This window comes from Monodon monoceros, unplaced genomic scaffold (assembly GCF_005190385.1).
Source record: "Monodon monoceros isolate NGI ecotype Baffin Bay Population unplaced genomic scaffold, NGI_Narwhal_1 Super_Scaffold_10, whole genome shotgun sequence".
Taxonomy (NCBI): Eukaryota; Metazoa; Chordata; class Mammalia; order Artiodactyla; family Monodontidae; genus Monodon; species Monodon monoceros.
In genome coordinates, this window is record NW_021703766.1 from 2,942,385 (window position 1) to 2,964,025 (window position 21,641).

Consider the following 21,641-nt stretch of genomic DNA (forward strand, 5'->3'; position numbering starts at 1 on the left):
CCCCACTGGACTGTAAGCTCCCTAAGGATTAGGGTCAGATCTTCCTGTGGGGCCTCGTGCTCAGCACCTGGCACCGTGCCTGGTGCATCAGAAGCATTCAGCACACATCTCTGATTGACGGATGGGTGGGTGGGTGGATGGGTGGGTGGATGGGTGGGTGGATGGGTGGGTGGGTGGGTGGGTGGATGGATGAGTGGGTGGGTGGATGGATGGATGGATGGATGGATGGATGGATTGAATGGCACCCCCACCAACTTGCTGCACAGTCGTAAGCAAGTCACTTTCCCTTTCTAAGCTGTAGTTTTCTCATCTGTCATATAAGGAGTCTGAACTAAATGGAATCTAAGAGTCCCTCCTCTGCCAGCTCTTCGTCAAATTGAATCCAGATGCTCACATGTGGCTTTCCTTTTAAAATTGGCCCTCCCCCCATCTATCCATTTACTTTACTACTGCTGGTGACCCTGAAGTTGTCCCAGAAGCTCATTCCATGTAAGCATCCCATGGAGGACAGCTGGAGCTGGTGACTTTGACCACCCCAATATGCTGGTGCAGTGGTTTCCAGATGCAGGAAGGCTGCAGTGTCTGGTTGTTTCTTCCAGATGCCAGGTCCCTAGTTCCCTTGTCCTGTGATGGGAAGGCAGACGTTTTGGTGGCTTGGCAGTAAGTGTTAGTGGAGATGCACCTATGTTCGCCTTCATTCCAGCACATCTGTTCATCATCACACACGTGGTGAATAAGAAGAATCCTCTTTTCAGATTAAAGATCTGAACCAGTGCAGTTTCCTGCAATGCCCATAACGGGCTTTTACATCTGCATAATGGGTGCTGCAAGGACTCCATCCTGGTTACCTTGTGGCACACGGAAAGCTGCCCTCGTAACCCACAGCTTCATAACCGTCACTGGAAGCAAAGGCTAAGGCAAGTCCCATCACTTGTACTTTTTCTTTTCATCCACTTCCCCTCCTCTGGCAGGAATCATGATAAGAGGTGACTGTTTATTGAGCCCCGCTGTGCCAGGAGCAGTGCTGGGGCCATTTCATCCTTTCCTTCTAATCCTCACAATAGTTCTTGGTCGTGCATTCTTACCCCTGTTTGATACATGGGGAAAGTGAGGGTCAGAGGTGTGCCCAGGCCTGCCCCGGGCCACACGGCTCTAAGTGGTGGGCCTGATATTTGAACCCAGCTCCGAACCTCTGAGGCTGCTTGTGTGCTCCCTCCAGACCACGTGCCCAGTGGGAAACCTGTGGCAGGGGCTGGATAGGGAATCAGAATGTGGAATCAGAGCCAAGCACCTGGGTGCCTCCCCTCACCTGTCCCGACACCCTGCGGGTGAGGCAGAGAAGAGCAGTGAGAATGGCAGTGGGGCTCCCTCTGGGCTGATTCAGTAACCTGCCGTCGGAAGCCAGTTCTCTAAGATGGTCACATATTTCTCTGAAACAAAGATGATGGTGTTTTTAATAAGTGAAAAGAGGATGTTTTGTAGAAAGGGATAGAGAAGGAGGGAACGTGTAAATGGGAAGCTTAGAGCTGCTGCAACACCTTAGGCTGGAGATAATTTCCAAGACGACACCTCAGAGCATTGATGGAGCTTAGCTACCTGCTACCTCTGTCCCTCTTGACCGGTGAGAAAAGTCACCTCCCAGGTTTACTTTCTGTTAGTCTTGAATGAGTTACTTGCAGCGGACAGCATTCCAAACTGCTACACAGTCCAAGCCACAAACCACCTTTCACACACCCAACCCCTTCAAAGACTGTCCGGGGGGAAGATTCAAGTCCTTCACCCCCATTACACGTATGTCTGAACTCCCGTTGGTCTCAGGCAAGCTACCCGGTGCACTCTACCTCTCCCCTGCAAAATCCCACAGCAAATTCCAGCTCATCCACTGTCAAGGGATCTTTAGCCACTGTCTGTTCTCTAGCCACATTCCCAAATTACAAAGAAAAAGAAAATCAGAGAGAGAGTTACCCTCCCCACATTTCCAGCTCAACAAATACAACCAAATGATGGGAGGCGAAAATCAAACAGCCAAGCATTCCATCTGCATTGGGAATGTGCAGCCCAGATTCTCCTGGGTAACACATGCCTCTCATGACCACATCATTACCCAACCCTGCCATTAGGGAAGGCAAACCCGTACTTACAATCAAAATGAACGTAATATGTAACCAGGAGGCAGCCCGGTTCCAGGAACAGCGGTGGAGCCCGCCCATCCCCCTGCCCGCCCTGCCAGCTCCTTCCATCACCAGCCCTGGCTCTGCGCTCAGCAGATGTCCCTTCTGACATCAGGGACCTAACACCTCTGTCCCTTCTGCGTCCTTCTCCTGCCCTAAGAGAAGCCCTCTCTTTCTCCGGGCATTTTCCTCTTCTCTGCCTTTGCCTTTCTGATCAGATTCTCTCCGCCTTCAGTGGGACTGCAGTGGAGAGCCAAGATCTCAGGGCCAAAGGTTTTATATTTTACAATGAAAATGCAGTGTTGGGCCTGGGGCAAAGGAAAGAGGAAACAAGCATCTTCTCTTTGGCTGCAAGGAGTGTAAATCAGCCCCCAGCCTAGAGGGCAAGGTGGCCGTGTGTAACCAGCCCCTCACGATGTGTGTGTCCATTGGCCCAGCAAGTCCACCTCCAATGATGTCATATAAGGAAAACTCAGAGATTGCATTCAATTGTATGTATACGGACCCAAAACATGGAGCATTTTTTTTTATACCAACGCACTAGATGTTCAACAATATGGAATTGTTAAATCATTAAATGATAAAGACAAGGAAGAGATGCAACCATTAAGAAACATCTTTGTGGAAAACAGTTAAAACCAAGAAAAATTCGTAACAGTTCATATACGTGAATGAAACGTGCTAGGTGAAGCAAGTAATAGAACGAGATATGTAGCTGGATACGACTTAACAGCAGCTAAGCGTCCGCGGACCAAGCACACGGTACACCTCTTGCAAGAATGCACTGGCTAATGAGCTCTTCTGTTCTGCTCACTGTGTACGGGGTGCCATTCTAAGTATCCTCATGTCCAAGCAACACATTTTAAGTGCGTGCATTCGTTGGGTAAATAGATATTAAAATATTATTATGTATTTTAATAAAATTACACTTTAAAATACCATTATTATGTAAACTGAGGCTCCAAGTCACACAGCTAATCGATATCAGATCTGGGATTCGAGACCGGGAAGTCGGGCGCTATAGCTTCGTGCTACAAACAGTAATGTTCACAGTGAATATATTAAAGTGATTGTCCCGAGGTGGGGGTGGGGGGGATGGAGGACAAGTGGGAATAAGCAAGCAAACCAGCAAGGTGGGACTTTGCATGGTATGATAATGTCACCCCCTCCCCTGGAGGCCCAAGGAAGGGCGGGAAGAGGGAAGCTGTGCGTGGATACAGCTGTGGGTATAGGTGTAGGCACCGATAGAGACACAGGTTTGGAAGTGTACGTATATGTTAACTCTGGCGTGCCCCTGCCTCCTAGGAGGACATGTTGTACCTTGGAATCCCACCCCCCAACCCACCCACCTCCTTACCCTGGTCACAGCCGACTAGATCAGGGCTAAGCACAACCCACAGGAAAAATAATGCACAAGATGGCCAGCAATCTCTGACCTCAGAAATGCGCAAACAGGTTATTCGATTCACTCAGAGTCCAGAGAATTTGAACTTAAAAACATGGAAGGAATCTTCTAGTGATGGCAGAGCTGGAACAGAGGGGTGAAGTGGAGGGTGCTGAGGGGACTGCCATGGAAAGAATGAGGGCTGTGGGGTTGTGCAGAAGAAAACCTCAGAGATGTAAATGAAAGGGAGAGAGAGGAAAAGAGAACGGAAACTAACCCCACTGAGACCTCCCAGGTCTAGGGATTCTGGATCTAAGCCCATTAAATCCTTACAACAACGCTCTAAACAAACCAAAACTGGCAAATACCAAATGTTATCTATTTTATTAATTGTGCAGTGCACGTGTTTTTTGTTGTTGTTTTTTTTTTTTTTGGCTGCACCACACGGCATACAGAATCTTAGTTCCTCAACCAGGGATTGAACCCGTGCGCCCTGCAGTGGAAGCAGCGGAGCCTTAACCACTGGACCGCCAGGGAAGTCCCATGCACCATTATCTAGTGAACCACAGAAACCCATTGCAAAATAATTTGTAAGATGCCTTCAATTATACAATGTACCCTGATTTTAGAGATGTTAATTAAAAAGTGGGGAAATGAGCATCTTAGAATAGATTTTGAAGGGGGTGACCACTCTCCCCTTACTCTCTCTATGGCAGACATTACTAATCAATCATGACACTGTTTCCCGCCAGGTCTACATGTGGGCTCAGCACATCACACCAGGAACCACCAACTGGCCTAAGTAGTAAATTGAAACGAGACCAATTTGTGAGCCCTGGTCTGGGCCTAGGGTTTCTTGAATGAGACCATGAGGGAGCCACTCCCACAGTGCGGTGGGGACCCTGGGAGAAATCTCTGCTTCCTGTCCTAGAAAAATAAGTCAGTGATTTAGAGAGGCCACCTAGAAAATAATTTGTTGGATATGTCCATTTTGTTTTATTTTATTAGTTTATTTTATATTTTTTTGATGTGGACCATTTTTAAAGTCTTTATTGAATTCGTTACAGTATCGCTTCTGTTTTATGTTTTGGCTTTCTGGCTGCTCCCGGACCGGGGATCAAACCCGCGCCCCCCGCATTGGAAGGCGAAGTCTTAACCCCTGGACCGCCAGGGAAGTCCCGATAGATATGCCCATTTTAAATCGACTTCCACTTAATCTGTCTCTTCCCTTCCCAGGGAGATCTCTCATATGAGCTTTCATGCGTGTCTGTCCAACATCTTGGGACTGATTCTCAAATACCATACAAAACACAGATAATTTTGCAAGAGCTAATACTCTTCTAGCTGTTAGCAACAGAAAATTAAGAACACACACACACACACTCAGCCACCCGTCAGGCAGACTCAGTCTTCTCTGAGGTTTTCCATTACAGCTCATTTTGTCCTCTGCTGGCAAACAAATACTGGCAGATGCCTCTGGGTTCAGAAAAGCCTCTGGCAGAAAGACTTAAGAGGCAGGAGTGCTCGCCAGACATTCTGTCTGCCCCCTCATGTCACAGCCCCCTTACATTTAGGCGGATTCACGTGATGGTGCTGGTGGTGGGTGGAAGGGACCCATCACTTCCGGCGTGAGGCTCAGGCCCATGACCCTCCGGATGTCCCTTCCCCCACCTCAGTGACCACGGAGGCTTCCTAATGAGGTGGCAGAGCCAAAACGTGTGGAGACTCCCCACTTGAAGAACAGGACCCGCCCCAGACTCCGTGTGAGTGAGAAATAAAGTCTTGGTTGAGCAGAGCCACTGAGATTCAGGGGCTACTTGTCACACAGCACAGCTGGCCTGTCTTGACTAATACATGGAGGAGATTCCTTTCTCTTGCTGAGCTTCTTAGTAATGTGGGGAAATAGCAGCTTGGTTTTCCTCCTGGAAAATGGCCTGGCCTCTCACTGCACGGAGCCGTTTCCAGGAGGAAGCACTCAGTGTGAAGGCAGAGGCTTCCGGTGTCTGAAAACCCAGCCTCAGAAATTCCACGGTGGCACCTGCACCACATTCTGTGGGTCAGAAGACGTCCCCAAACCCCTATTTCCCTGTAGGACATGCAAGCATTTTTAACTCTACAAGTCTCTACGAGGTCTTCGCCTCCTCTGTGCCCTGCCGCTCCTTCACAGCCCCTCCCTGGCGTCACCTGGACTGGTCACTTCCCACTGTGACAAGAGATGTGATTGTCCCAAAGCCCTCTCTGTTTTGCCTTCAATCTTTTATACCCCTCACCCCACCACCGCTATTGACATGCCTCTTTAAGCTGTTAATTATGTAGACTTTGTACCCTGAAAGGCCAGTTTGGCTACAGGTTTCACATGCTTATTTCTCTTCTTTTTCTCTCTTTTATTCTTGAAAAAAAAAAAGAGCTTGACCTTGAAAACTCAAAACACTTCACCAGTACGACAATTTGTCTCCACCAACCGGTTAACATTGGGAGGGGTTCCCAAGGGAATGCAAAATTGAGTGTGTAAAGTGGTTAAACTAAACCGTGAGCCTGGGAGCCAGCCCTCGGGGGCCTCTTCTCAGCTTCAGGCATCTGTGTGGTCCTGGGGGGCACTCGTCGGTGCCCCACACCCCCACGCCTCTGTTTCCCAGCGGAAGTATAAATAGCAATGTCCTCTCCCACTTGAGGGTTTTCTCTCCCTGAAACTCAAATGTTGGACTAAAAATATTTGTTCAAATGTGAAAATGAAACCACAGAAACTCACATCTGCATAGGATAACTGGATTCTCTCTTCCTCTGTGCGTGCGCTGTAGATTCCCAGGAGCAGTGACTAATAGCTGGATGACCAGGGTTCTAATCTAGCCTGGAGATGAGCTACCAGTGGGCTCTGCACAAGTCACGTGACCCCCCCCCCGGGCCCCCGTTTTGCGTGAGCAGAAAGAACGCTGGCCCAGATGAGTGGCTCTCAACCCTGGCGGTACGTTAGAGTCATTGAGGAGGATTTTTCTTTTTTAAAAATCGGACTACAGTTGATTTACAGTGTTGTGTTAGTTTCAGGTGTACAGCAAAGTGATTCCGTTATACATATATCCACTCTCCTTTAGATTCTTTTCCCGTAGAGGCCATTACAGAGCACTGAGTAGGGTTCCCTGTGCTGTACAGTAGGTCCTTATTAGTTATCTATTTTATATGTAGTAGTGTGTATATGTCGATTCCAATCTCCCAATTTATCCCTCCCCCCCTTACCCCCCTTGTAACCATAAGTTTGTTTTCTGCATCCGTGAGTCTGTTTCTGTTTTGTAGGTAAGTTCATTTGTACCGTTTTTTTAGCTTCCACATATAAGCGATATCATATGATATCTGTCTTTCTCTGTCTGACTTACTTCACTTAGCATGATCATCTCTCGGTCCATCCATGTTGCTGCAAATGGCATTATTTCGTTCTTTTTTATGGCTGAGTAATATTTTTTTTTAATGCTGACGCCCATACCTCACCACAGACCCATTACATCAAATTTCTGGATGTAGGGCCTGGGTCAAGGAACTTTTGTTCTTTTCAAGGAACTTTTAAAAATTCCTTAAGTGATTCCCAGTGTGCAGCCAGGATTAAGAGCCTCTGAATTGGATTCATGGTTTCAAAACTATTTTTAATCCGAGATTCATTTCTTTAAACAAAACTTACACTAGACGCCCTGCGTGTGAAGCAGGCAGACATGTGGTTGTTCAGTTGGCGCAGGAGAGAGGCCCGAAGTTCTGCCCACTCGGCCTCTCCTCCCTTCACCTTCCCACCCTGGAACTAGCCCCTGGGACCCCCGGGACCCCGGGAAGCCCTTCCGGGCTCTGGAGCCCAAGAGGGTTGCTAAACACTGTTTAAAAACTGCTGGAGAGTATGCAACCTCCAAGACTGTTTAAAGAACTGAACTTCTGAAATCACGTGAGGCTAGTCAACATCTGGAGAGCTATCTGGGTCATAAATATCTTCAGAAACGTACGTGCTGGATGAAACCTAGTTTCCGCCCTGTTTCGTGTCTGGCTGTGGAGCCGTGGACCACACTGGCCAGCAGTGAGGAAATTCCACCATCTGCTGAGTCCCCTAGCACCAGCCATGGGGCTGCCCAGAGCCCGAGGGGAGGGGGTCCACTGTCTGCATGGCGGTGGGCAAGGAATGGCTTCATCAGAAACGCCCCTGGAACCATGCACCTGGTGCTGAGGAGGGAAGAGTATTCCTGTTACACAGGAAGTGCCGGGAATCCATCTTCCAGACTCAATGGTGAGCACTTTTGTCGAAATCCGACCCAAACCAGGAAGTGCCAGTTCCAGCCCTGAAGTATTTAAAACAAACTTCCCTTTGCTGTGCAAGATCAGAAAGTACCAGGCTGCTAGTACAGCCCAAAGGAACAGCGTCACAGCGCCCCCCATGGGTGTCAGGCGGCACCTGGAGGAATGAGGACTTGAAGCCCTTCCCCAGGTGACAAGAAAAGTCAGACCAGGCTGAGGCTAGGGAGGCGTCTGTTCCATCTGCAGCACTTCAGGGCCACTAGAACACACAGTAACCAAGGTTAGAGATACTTGAATGCAATATTTTTTTTTTAAAAAATCAAAATTAATGTGGAGTTCCCTGGTGGCCTAATGGTTAGGATTCCAGGCTTTCGCTGCTGTGGCCTGGGTTCAATCCCTGCTCAGGGAACTGAGGTCCCGCAAGCCATGCAGCGCCGTCAAAAAAACAAAAAAAAAACACAAAAAAATCAAAATTAATGCAAACAATTCCATGATAAAATATGAAAAACTTCAAAGGAGATGAGTATTCCTGATTTTTCTTATTGCCACAGGCTCCAGTAGAGCTTGGCTTGGTCCTGACAGTCCTTTGGAAGGAAGCAAAGAAAGCCTCCTTTAGCCCGTTACTCATGACGATTCTACCGAGCGTAAACCAAAACGACATCGTCATGTTCACCATGATCCAACAGTTAGGACGCCTGAGGACTCACCATGGTCTAGACGTTTCACCCCGATCATCGGCATTTCATTTTCACAACCATCCTGACAAGAAGGAATTTATTACCGTTTCACAGATGAAGAGACAAGAGGCCTCAGGCGGATAGTAATATACCCAAGTGTGAGTGGAAGCAATGTGGAGCCCACAGAAAACCATCTGCAGAACCCAGGCACGGAGGAAGCCTCTAGGAAAAGAGTCATCCTGGCCAAGGTTTGCCCCAGGTCCTCAGCCAGGAGTAACATGAATACCACCAAGGCCCACGGCGTACCCTTGACAACGGTTGTTTTTAATTGTGCTTATGTAACGTCATAGGAAACAGGACACAGCATCTACACTCAGTGATGCACTGGGGCAAAGCACGCGGCTTTGCAAGTCAGTTTGCTCTGCTGTAGAGCTGGAGACGGACCTGACTGATCTCCAAGCATCTCAGGACGCTAAGGAGGTGATTTCCCAGCCGTCCACATCCTCTCTGGCTGCTCCTGGCCTTGTTGGGCGCGTCCCCTCCCTCTGAATGTGAGGTTGCAGCTGGGGATTGCCTGGACCTTCCCCCGGGAAGGGGCGCAATGGCCCCAGGACTGTTTGTTTCGCCTTAGTCTCTCGTTACTTTCAGGCAATCTTTACGAAGCTCCGTGGTGGAGAAGAGCTCCCTGCCTCGACCTTGACAGCCTCAACTCTGGAGGGCGTACCAGGTAGGCAGCCTCATCGCTGAATGTTGATTCAAGAGGCCAAGTTTCTGACTCAGGCTCCTGCCGGATACGTTTGTTGTAAGCTCAGCTGCAGAGCAGCTCTGCGCACCCCCTCGTGTTGACCCCTCCAGCGAGACCCAATGACACAGGAGGTGCAGGAGGGACAGGGAGAGAGACAAAGGGGCGCGCTCAGCCAAGAGGCGCTTGTCATCAAGAAGAGAAAGGGGCAAAGATACGGAGAGAGGGAGAGTCCTCCGCGGCCGCGAGGAGAGGGGTTTCTCCTCCCTCACATCCTTCCCAAACCCACTTCATTTTATTGTTTGAAGAACTGCCAGGAATCTGGCTAACAGGCCTGACACCTTATAGCTTGGCTATGTACAAAAACAAATGGTCTTAAAATGAACAGAAACAGTGAATATTACTTAGCTCAGAGCCTAAGTCTCGGGTAGCTAAGCTCAGTGCTTGCTGAGAATGTTTTATTTGCAAGTATCAGAAACAGTCTGGAGAGTTTAGGGTGGCTGTGATAGGGCAGTGTGGGTGACAGTGCCCATTCTTACCAGTATCTGTGTTGTCCCCTCCTCCTGGGCACACAGCAGGACTGCATTTTCTAGAAGCCCTCGCACTTAGAAGCCACCAATGGCTTGTGGGCAGGAAGGATGCACCCCCCCCCCCACGATGATCAACAACTCCTCTGCGCTACCCTTCCCTGCAGGGACCCAGGGGGACCAGAGCCACAGGAGCATGTTCTGTTCCTTCTGCCTGGAATCAATCTTTCCTCCCAGTCTGCCCAGCAAATTCTTCGGCATCCTCAGGGCTCAGTTCAACTGTCACCTCCTCCTTGAAGCCCTCCCTGATCCCCCAGAGAGGAGAAGCCACTCCCACAGGTCTTCACACACCTGGACTTCTACACCTGTGGCCACCTTAGCAAATTACCACATGCTAGGCAGCTACAAACAAGACAAGTGTATTCCTTCCTCGTTCAGGAGACCAGAAGTCCGAAAACAAGGTGTCACCAGGGCCGGGATCTCCCTGGAGGCTCAAGGGAGAATTTCTTCCATGCCCTTCTCTCAGCTCCCCATGTCGCTGGCCATCCTTGGTGTCCCTTGACTCCTAGATGCGTCCATCCAGTCTCTGCCTCCAGAGCTCCATGGCCTTCTCCCTGTGCATCTGTTGGTCCTTTTCTGTCTCTTCTAAAGACACCCTGGTGGAACTTACAGCCCACCCTAATCCAGTACGATCTCGTCTGCATTCTTACCTTAAACACATTGGCAAAGATGCTATCTCCAAGTAAATCACACCTTCACTTATTTGTTCATGTTCTGGAAGGACATGGATTTGGGTGGGGGGAACACTAGTTAACACACCGCACACCCCTTTTATTGCAGTTCTCACTTGTGATTACTGTGTGCGTGTCTCAGGTGACAGCCAGCTCCTTGAGAGGCAGGCTGTGCCATCTTTGCTCTGTGTCCTCAGCCTCGTGCCTGGAGCTCCAGCTAAGCGTCTGCTAGCTAAGTGATGGATGAGGGATCAGAACATGCTTCCCTCTGTAGGCACGCCATCCCCTAAGCCCTCTAATGTGACCTCTTGCGTCTCAAACACCCTGCCGAGTCCTCCCATCCTAAGGAGGCTGGAGGAGAAAATTAAGTTGTTTAGTGGCTCTTTGGTTGGGTTGGTTGGGTTTCCAGAAACTCTCAAAGCCAGCAGCCAGAATGATTTAGTAAGTCTCAGGAACTCCAGGGCCCCGCCGCTGAGGAGCTTGATGGGAAAAATCGGATCTGTACTCTTCTGTGTGGGCGGAGAGGGCCTGCTGTGAACGTTTTCCAGGAAGCAGATGGAGGGCAGAGCTGGGTAATTTTTTATGAGCATTTGTTCCGGATGTTGCTTGGCGATTTGCTTTCTGGAGCATCTGGAACCAGACAGCAAGACCCCTGAATTCCAACCTGCTTTGCAACCTGCTTTGTAATTACCAAGAAATTACGTGGCCTGCAAGTTGGGTAATCCCTGCAAAACCCAAATGGCCCCGGGAACGATGAATACCCAACTCGTCAGCTCTCGGAGCCCCCTACATCCCAAGGACCTCAGCTCGCCCACACCCCGAGGTCTGCAGGTTCTTTCTGGGAGCCTGCAGGGATGACAACCGGCCCCCTCTGTTGTACTCTGGTCCCCTCTCTGGTCCAATTCGCTGCCCGGGTCTGTCTCCTGAGTTCCTAAAGTCGAGAGGTGGTGAGTTAGCTCTGCTGTCCACTGCGCCGAGATAGGAGCCCCTTTCTGTAGCGCCCTGTGTCAGCCAGGGACCCAGGTTCCATCCATCTCGTTGGGTCACCAGTGTTTGGTCCCTGTCCCCTGGTTGCTGAGGAAAAAGGGGAAGTGGCAGGAAGGCATTTCCTTGGAAGAAAAGATGCAGAAGAGGCACAGCTATTTCCGCTCCTGTCCTAAAGGTGTGAACTTGGTCCCAGGCCCCCATCTAGCTTCAAGGGAGGCTGTAGATGGGTGTCCACAGGCCTAGTTAACACTCAGGGGGTTTTATTAATACAGGCAGACCTTGGTTTATTGCACTTTGCTTTACTGCGCTTCAAAGAGATTTTTACAAATTGAAGGTTTGTGGCAACCCTGCGTCGAGCAGGTCCGTCGACGCCATTTTTCCAATAGCATTTGCTCACTTAATGTCTCTGTATCACGTTCTGGTAACTCTTGTGATATTTCAGACATCTTCATTGCTGTTATATTTGTTATGGGGATCTGTGATCAGTGATCTTAGATGTGACTGTTGTAATTGTTTTGGGGCGCCACAAACCGCACCCATGTAAGAGAGCAAACAATCGATAAATCACGCGTGTTCCGACTGCGCCACAGATCAGCCGTTCCCCCCTCTCTCCCTCTCCTCGGGCCTCCCTATTCCCTGAGACACAACAATATTGAAATTAGGCCAATTAATAACCCTGCGATAGCCTCTAAGTGTTCAAGTGAAATGAAGAGCCGCACGTCTCTCACTTTAAATCAAAAGCTAGAAACGATGAAGCTTAGTGAGGAAGGCGTGTGGAAAGCAGAGCCAGAGGCCCATTGTGCCAGTTATCTGAGTTGTGAATGCAAAGGAACAGTTCTTGAAGGAAATTAAAAGCACTACTCCAGTAAACACGCTGATGGGAAGAGGAAACAGCCTTACTGCCGATATGGAGAAAGTCTGAGTGGTCTGGATAGAAGATGAAACCAGCCACATTCCCTGAAGCTACAGCCTAATCCGGAGCAAGGCCCCAACTCTCTCCAGTTCTGCGAAGGCTGAGAGGGGGCAGGGAGCTGCAGGAGGAAGGTCTGAAACAAAGGTCGGTTCATGAGGTTGAAGGACAGAAGCCGCCTCCGTAGCACGAAAGTGCCAGGTGAAGCCGCAGGTGCTGAGGGGGAAGCTGCAGCAAGTCCTCCAGAAGCTGTGGCTCAGCTCATCCATGAAGGTGGCTGCACTGAACAAGAGATGATCACTGTAGAGGAAACAGCCTGCTACCGGAAGAAGATGCCTTCTAGGACTTTCCTAGCTGCAGAGGGGAAGACAATGCCTGGCTTCAAAGCTTCAAAGGACAGGCTGACTCTCTTGTTAGGGGCTAATGCCTAATGTTAGGGTGACTTTAAGTGGAAGCCGATGCTCATTTGCCGTTTCGAAAACCCTAGGGCCCTTGAGGATGATGCTAAAGCTACTCCTCCTGTGCTCCATAAATGCAACAACAAAGCCTGGATGACAGCACATCTGTGACAACACGGTTTACTGAATATTTTTAGTCCCACTGTTGAGACCTGAGGCTCAGAAAGAAAGGTTCTTTTCACAATATTGCTGCTCACCGACAATGCACCTGGTCACCCAAGAGCTCCGATGGGGACGGACAATGAGATTAATAGCGTTTTCATGCTGCTAATAACACAACTTCCATCCTGTAGCCCATGGATCAAGGAGTCATTTTGACCTGTAAGTCTTATTATCTAAGAAACACATTTCTTAAGGCTCTAACTGCCACAGCGATTCCTCTGATGGATCTGGGCAAAGTAAATTGAAAACCTTGTGGAAAGGATTCCCCATTCTAGATGCCATTAGGAACATTCGTGATTCTTGGGCAGAGGTCAAAATACCAACATGGACAGGAGTTGGGAAGAAGTCGATTCCAGCCCTCATGGACGTCTTTCAGGGGTTCAAGATTCAGAGCAGGAAGGAACTGCAGATGTGGTGGGAACAGCACGAGAACTAGAATTAGAAGCGGAGCCTGAAGATGTGGCTGAATTGATGCAACCTCATGATAAAACTTCCATGGGTAAGGAGGTGTTTCTTATGTATGAACGTAGAAAGTGGTTTCTTGAGATGGCATCTACTCCTGGTGAAGCTGCTGTGAAGATTATTGAAATGACAGCAAGGGGTTTAGAATATTCCATAAACTTAGTGCGTAAAGCAGCGGCAGGCTTTGAGAGGACTGAGTCCAGTTTTGAAAGAAGTTCTGTAGTGGGTGAAATGCTATCAAACGGTATTGCAGGCTACAGAGAAGTCAGTGAGAGGGAGTGTCCACTGATGTGGCGAAATTCACCGTTGTCTGATTTTAAGAAATTGCACCCCGGCCTTCAGGAGCCACCGCCCTGATCAGGCAGCAGCCGTCAACACTGAGGCAGGACCCTCCACCAGCAGAAAGGTCCTGACTCGCTGAAGGCTCAGGTGATGGGTAGCAGTGTTTAGAAATAAAGTATTTTTTAATTGAGGTATGTACATTTTTTAGACATAATGTTATTGCACACTTAGTAGACTGCAGTGTAGTGTAAAGATAATTTTATGTGCACTGGGAAACCAAAAGGTTCCTGTGACTGTCTTCGCCGCGATATTCGCTTTATTGCCGTCGTCTGGAATCAAACCCACAGTATCTCCGAGGCCCACCTGTCAAGGAGAGGAGGATGGAGGATTCGGAAGGTAGTTAGTGTTGCCTGCAGCAGGCACTACGACAGACCCGCCTGCCCAGCAGCGTTTTTTTGTGGAGACTGGGCACAGGGCAGCTGTGTGACATGGCACAGTGGGAAATGCACACTGCAGTCTTCAGCTCTCATCTCTCTGGTTCTGGAAGGGGAAGAGGACACCTGTATCCAATTCCCTCTTGGGAGTCACCAAAGAAATGCCCCAAATGAGGTCAGAACTGGTGATCTCATGCAGTCCTAGAGGGTTATAGTTTGCAACAAAGTATACAATTTGGAAAGAACTGTGAAAATTTTAAATGTACAAATTATTTGATCTAGCAATTCAATTTCTAAGAATTTCTTCTACAGCTGTATTCACAGTAAGAGGCAAAGACCTACGTAAAAACATATTCATTGCAGCATCATTTGTAATAGCCAAATGCTAGGAATAACCCACGTGTCCAACAATAGGGGACGTGTTTAGTAAATTACGGTAGAGCCATAAGGGGGGAATAGTATACAGCCATCAAAAAGAATAAATCATATGTATGTGTACTGATGTCCATCTTCCAGATTATATATATAATATTACAATAGTATTGTAAATATAATTAAGGGGCTAGATAGAGGAGAGGGCAAATAGCCTATTTCCCTGGTGGGCTGGGCATGGGGGCAGAAGCCAGCATGTAGGAGGCCTGTGTGCCTAGGCGTGGCCGTCACACAAGGAACTGGCGATGCTGGTGGGCTCCAGGTAGAGACACAGAGTCTGGAAAAGGAGGAAGAATTTCTTCCGCTGTCTGCTCCTCTTTGTGCACATTGATTTCTGTGGCCATGTGGATAAATCACTTCTTTTCATTTAAAAAGACAAATAAATGAATAGGTAAGTAACTGGGGTTTAAAGATTTACAGAGGTGAAACCTGCTGTTTCAAGCGTTCTCCTCCCTGCTGGGGTTGACTTAACCCATCACCCGCTGGTCCCACTAGAGCTCGTCCGTGGCCTGGCCAGCGGCCCCATCGCCAGGACAGATGCTCGGCTCTGGAAAGCATCATGGCGTTTCTCCTGTTTACAGAACCTGAATTCAGCTGCCCAGCGGAAAGTTCCCAGATCCCTGGGCAAGTTGCTTTCCCAGCAGCCACTTTACTGCTACGCGGTTGTAATTGCAGGGTTTACTGGGTCTCCACAGTCAAATTAGATCTGTGCTGTCCAGAAAACAGATATTTCAGAGTTTTCAGGACACAGAATACTCTCTACATCGTGATTCCACGTGTGTTACAAACAACAACACCAGCAACAAAAACAAACCGAAAAACATAAACCAAGAGATAAACATAGACAGAGATAAAACGTGAAAAATGGTATATTTGGCATCACATGTGCTAAGGTGCCCCTGCGGCTTATTTTTAAGCGGTAGGTTGCTCTTTTCTATTTTCTTCTTTTTGGTTGTCTGTCGTTTTTAATTTTTCCAGCGTGAACAGATACCAATAAAAGGTGGTGTGCAGAACAAGGAGATTTATTTTTTAACAGCTTTATTGAGATATAATTCACAGACCAAAAATTCATGCCTTTAAAATGTACAGCTCCATGGTTTCTAGTGTATTCAGGGATTTGTGCAACCGTCACCACAGTTGATATTAGAACATTTTCATCACCTCAGAAAGAAACCCCACACCCTCAGTAATCACTACCCATATCCCTGTAACCCTAGGCAATCGCTAATCTAATTTGTGTCTAAGCATTTGCCTGTTCTTGACATCTCATATGATGCTGTCATAATACTATGTATCGTTTTGTGACCGGCTTCACTTAGCAAAATGTCTTCAAGTTTCATCTGTGCTATGGCACGAATCAGAACTTCATTCCTTTTTTTATTACCGTACAATATTCTATTACGTTAGACGTAACACTAATTTTTTTAAATCCCCACATTTTAACTGTTACAGTGAAAATAGCCATTCACCATGATGTATTTGCCCAGCGCCTCTCAGCTTCCATAAAGATCACACAACCATGTGTGCTTCTGCAGATTCTCTACTTGCAGGGGGGCCACAGCCTGTCGGGACCACCCTCCACCCCAGTTCCCTCGCTGTGAGCTTTGTGACATGGCAGCTCGCGTCTCCCTTTGGCTGTGGCTTCTGGTCCAGGCAAGTCGAGGGACCGGATGGGAAAGGAATTCAACCGGGGGAGAAAATATCTTTAACAAAAATTAAACATTTGGGGGTCTCTCTCTCCATCAAACCCGCCCCTACGCTATAGCTGTCAGTCTTTGGGAGGGAAGGTGGGAAGGAAACAGGACGGGGGCCGCAGAACGTGGGGTCATAGAAACAGTCGTGGCCAACAAGGCGGGGCCGTCAGGCAAGAGCGCCTAATTAATATGTGATGAATGAATGAACGAACGAACGAATGACTGTCTTGCTAACTAGGAACAGCCAGAAGGCAGAGACTAGACCCTGGTCCTTTCTGTGACCCCAGTCCAATGCCCTGCACGTAGTAGGTGTTCAAGTGACTGTAGTCTGTGACTTGGCCATAGATCACAATCATTTCTCTTAGAGAGTTTTGAACTTTTCCCCTCTTCGTTGGATTTTTTTTTTTTTCTAAAACCCTTTACTTTGTAAAGGATAATGTGGTAATGATACAAGCCAACACTGGACTATCTGTTTAATCTTCTTTCCCCTAAATATTAGCTCAGTGGGAAAAGGAGCCTAACCTCTCTGTATATTTTTCTCTGTATATACTTTTGGCCAGAAGGCTGGAAAAACTAGGACTAAAGCAAGATGCTTAGAGATTCTGCGAAAAGATGGGGAGAAACCGCCTGCCAGAGGAAGGAAGAGGGGGTGTCAGGAGGGCAAGAACAGATGTGACACGTCTCTTCTAGAAAGGCTCTCCGTCCGAGGATTTGCCTGTTTTACGTGTGAGCCGTTCTCAATGACAAGCCACTTGCACCTCCGTGACCCCGAGGGGAGGACAGTTTCCATCTGGGCGGTTGCTTAGACTGACCCTGGCCAGGCTGGGGGCGCCCTTCACAGAGCCCGAAAAATGCAAGCCGGAGCCTGTGTTCTGGATTCTGCTCCAGCGGACGCACAGGGCTAGACTGCGCCGTTGGTTGCATAACTCGTCCATGTATTAAAGGTCACTGCGTTATGCGCTCCCACTGCGTGGGTTTTATGGTATGTAAGTTATACTTCAATAAAACTGTTGGAAAGGTAAAACACGCTCATTGGAAAAGCCTACACACATGTGAGTATGGATATACATACATACATGCATAGGTGTATGTTGTATATCTACACATACACATGTACAAATCTCTGTATACGGGTACACATACAAATGTGTATATTACATGTACATATCTATATAGATACATATGTATATGCATACATATGTACACATAGGTATATATACATAAGCATTTATTTTTATTTATTATTATTTTTTAAATTTACTTTTGGCTGCGTTGGGTCTTCGTTGCTGTGCGAGGACTTTCTCTAGTTGTGGCGAGCGGGGGCTACTCTTCGTTGAGGTGTGCGGGCTTCTCGTTGCGGTGGCTTCTCTTATTGCAGAGCATGGCCTCTAGGCGCACAGGCTTCGGTAATTGTGGCACATGGGTTCAGTAGTTGCGGCTCGCGGACTCTAGAGCGCAGGCTCAGTAGTTGTGGCGCACGGGCTTAGTTGCTCCGCGGCATGTGGGACCTTCCCGGACCGGGGCTCGAACCCGTGTCTCCTGCATTGGCAGGCAGATTCTTAACCACTGCGCCACCAGGGAAGACCCGCATATGCGTTTAAAGAAGAAAGGCCATCTCTAATGGGAAAAGCCCCAGAATGAGAGGTAGGAGACCCCACGTAGACCTGGCTCTGCTACTGATTTGCGGAGTGACCCTGATGGGCAGTTACTTTCTCCCTCTGGACCACATCGGTCAGTCTCTCCCTTTTCTCTCTAAAATCATTGCTCAGCAGCCGGAGTGACCCTTTGAAAATATCAGTCCTCCCGTCAAAACCCTCCAACGGTTTCCCACGCCTCGGAGTAGAAGCCACAGTTCTCACGATGATCTTTGCAAATCCCGCCAGGGCCCTAGAGGGTGCTGCACGGCGGAACTTTTCCTGCAGTGATGGAATGTTCTAGATCTGCAACAGAGCAGCCACTGGCCACATGTGGTTACTGAGCACTTGAAACGCAGCCAGTGTGGCTAAGGGGTCGATTTTTAGCTCGCTTTTACTTTAATTAACGTAAATGAAAATGTAAGGAGTCAAGTGAGCCCAGAGGCTCCAGAGCCGACCAGCCCGCTCCCCACCACCTTCCCTCCCCACTCACTCCTCTGACCTCCCCGCCGCTCCTTTCCCCTTGTCCTCCCTGCTCCAGCCACACTGGATCCTCGCTGCCCTGCCAGCGCTCCAGGCCCAGCCCTGCCCCAGGGCCTTTGCATCAGCTGTCCTCTGTGCAGTGTCCTTGTGGGTTATGTTTCCCACTCATTCTCTGTCTCCTCCTTCTGGAACGCTCCGTGGAAACAGGGACCTCTGCCTGATTGGTGCATCCGTGCTTCCCAAGCTGGTGGAATAGTGCTTGGCACCTAGCAGGCGCTCAACAAATATTTGTTGAATAGAAACTTGAATGATGACCCCCGCTCTGGTTTTGCTTGTGGAGCAGGACGGTCTGATCACTCGCTGTGCTACGTCCAGACTCCCCTGGCTCTTCTTAGCTCCCAGGGTCCGGATTCCCTCTCTCTGTCTCGTCCAAGCAGCTGAAAGGCTTTGGACTAAAATAACAGCCACCGTTCCCCGGGCAGCCTGGCTTTGCTTGACTCACGCGGAAGCTTTCACTGTGGACCGGCAGTCATAGGCTGGCGGGGTGTAGGGCTGGTGTGCTCAGGCTGGAGACGGCAAGCCCGCTTGGGTAGCTGGGTCCCTACAACCCCCTCGCCCCCAGCCTGCCCCCTCTCCTGCCCTTCCTGGACGCCGCTGCCCTTCCGCGTTGAGTGAGGAGCTGGGATGGGGAACACGTGATGCTGAGGACCTTCCAGCCCACCGTGCGCCCGCACCCGCCTTCCACGCGTCTCATGAGTGGGAAGCTGTGGGTCTGGATTCCCACAGAGACACACAGCAAAGGCCATCCAGACGATGGCCAGTGGTGTGTGTCTCCTGGTCTATAGGTCGGTCTGTCTTCTCCCGTGAAAAAAATTCTCCCTTTGAAACCCTCCGTGAACCCAAATGCTCCCAAGATACAGATGCGTCCTGGATTCTGTCCCCTCTAGAAATTCTGTTTTGCTTTTCCTCTGCTCTGGAGCGCTTTGCCCACGTAACAAGACCCAGATCTCCCGAAATCTGGGGAAGGCTGTTTGTTTCTAGGCTGATAGATTCCCTGATCCCGAGCTCACTGCAGCTCTGACGACAGTTTATAAACGCAAGGCCACTCTGCTCACTAGAGCAGCGCTTTAGTCTTGGGGCCAAACTAAATCTTTAAATGGTAGAGAGGCATTTAGATTTCTCTTCTGCCCAGCTGACAGTGGGTTTACAGTTTATAATCTGGCCTTTGTAAAAGCATTTGTCAGCCTGGATATTTCATTCTAAGCCCGACCACCCATGCAGAGGGACAGGCAGGAAGTGGCCCTTCATTTGTACCAACAGTCAACTTGGAAGTTGGCTGCAGAATCACAGAATCCAGTTGCAAAGGGGGACTTTTTTGGCATTATCTACTTCGCATCTCGGCGGCTAAAGCGGCCCTTGTTTATACGAAGGGATTCCTGAATGCTAAATTTGGAAATTCTATTTCTCTAATCCTCCAGGCCCCAGGCAGGACGGGGCCTCCTCTGAGATGCTTCTCCACTTCCCCAGCGTTCCTTGGTCTCCAGCCGACCCTCCCAGCATGACAGGGAAGGCCTTGAGCGCGGAGGACCGGGCAGCCGGGGGCCACGCCAGCACCAACCCAAGCACTTCTCCCATCAGCCAAGGAGGCGCTCCGAGGCTGACCGGCGGTTTTATTTTTAAGTGTCTGTGTACACATGTATATAATACGGCTCCCTCTGGGCCGGCCCAGCCTGATCTTTGGCAGAATCTCAGGGCTCCGGTCCACGGGAGTGGACCAGGGACCAGGGGGAGGTCTGTGCAAAGACAGCCTGAACTGATAAAGAATCTCAGTAGCCCAAGCTGCCATGATAGCGGGGAAGGAATGTAATATAATAAGGAACACTCACGTTTTATCTCTGTTGCTTGAAGACATTTTCAAGGGAGGAAATAACACCATTTCGGGCAGCAGATAAAGGAGATGGCGTCCACGATGGTTCATTTACAGAGCACACTTTTCTCCCCCCACCTCCTCCGCACCCATGCCCCATCCCCCTTCCTCTACCTGAGGGGAAGCATTGGAATTTTGCTTTGAGCCTTCTTGCTGCCGCTGCAACATCTTATCACATACCAGCCACCTCCCAGAGGCTCCAGCCTCTCTTTAAGCTGCCACCCCTCCCTACTGCTGCCAGACCTTCTCCCACATCGTAGCTCACACCTCCTGCGGTCTGAACTCTACACCTTAGCACCTTCAGAGAATCAAGGACAGGCTGGTTGACAGGGACACAGATGCACAAAACCAAGGCAGAGCTCCAGGGAGCTTTCTCACCTTCACATGACTCCTTGCCCTGGAGCTGGGGCTACTTTTCTGCCACCCAAAACTGGGCACATCCCAGGCCCCGGCACCTCCCCAGGGACAGAAGGAAGAAATCACTCCTGTGTTTGGAGCGTGGGCTTTATGCCAGCAACTTACTTACGTCGGGTCCCTTTATCCCATCTCAGGGTGGGTGTCTCCCAGGCAGAGCCTGAGACAAGGATCCTCACACAAGTGGATGAGCTGAGGGCAACCTCAGGAATACCAGCAGGGGAGGGAGGGAGGGAGGAAGACAAGGAAGGGAATGCACCAGCGCAGTGCACCTTGTCAAGCCAGTAACTCAGTGTCAGGCCACCGGAGCATAGCCCCTCTGGCGGGCTCCCTGGAAGAGTGTGGACATGCACAGCAGAGTTATCCACCCCGAGGGGACAGCAAGCTGGGGTGTCACCCACTAACTGACTCCCATCCATCGTTAGACGAGAGCTACTCGCACGTGGCATTATTCCCTAAGGCTGCTGGCCTCCAGTGAGCATGGGCACAGCCTGTTCTCATAGCCAGATGGAGCCCTCAGGCAAAGCAGCACAGACGCAGGCAGTTAAAAGCCAGACGGACGTTTGCCAGGACAGCCAGAGTGAGGGATACGAATGGGCACAGAGAGCCTAAGCTCCTCGCCTGGAAAGGAACGGAGATGTGGAGCCTGGCTTGTTCAGCATAGAGCCCTCTCCCCAAACCAGGCTTGGTTTCTGTTCATGCCTTATCAATTCAAATGACTGTCCATGAAAGCTTCCTGGTTTCTCACCGGGAATATATATTTTCTTTGGATAGAGTTTTCATATGCCGCCTTGCAAATACCCCAAAGGTTAATGTTACCCTTTAAGTGGCCATAACCGAATTTTGTTGGGACTACTCAGCTATTAA

General features: G+C 49.4%; 1 pseudogene; it reads left to right on the top strand.

Annotated features, from left to right (window-relative positions):
- LOC114885292 overlaps window positions 1-13,914 on the top strand; it is a 90,227-nt pseudogene extending 76,313 nt beyond the window's left edge.
- Window positions 13,915-21,641: the final 7,727 nt, after the last annotated feature.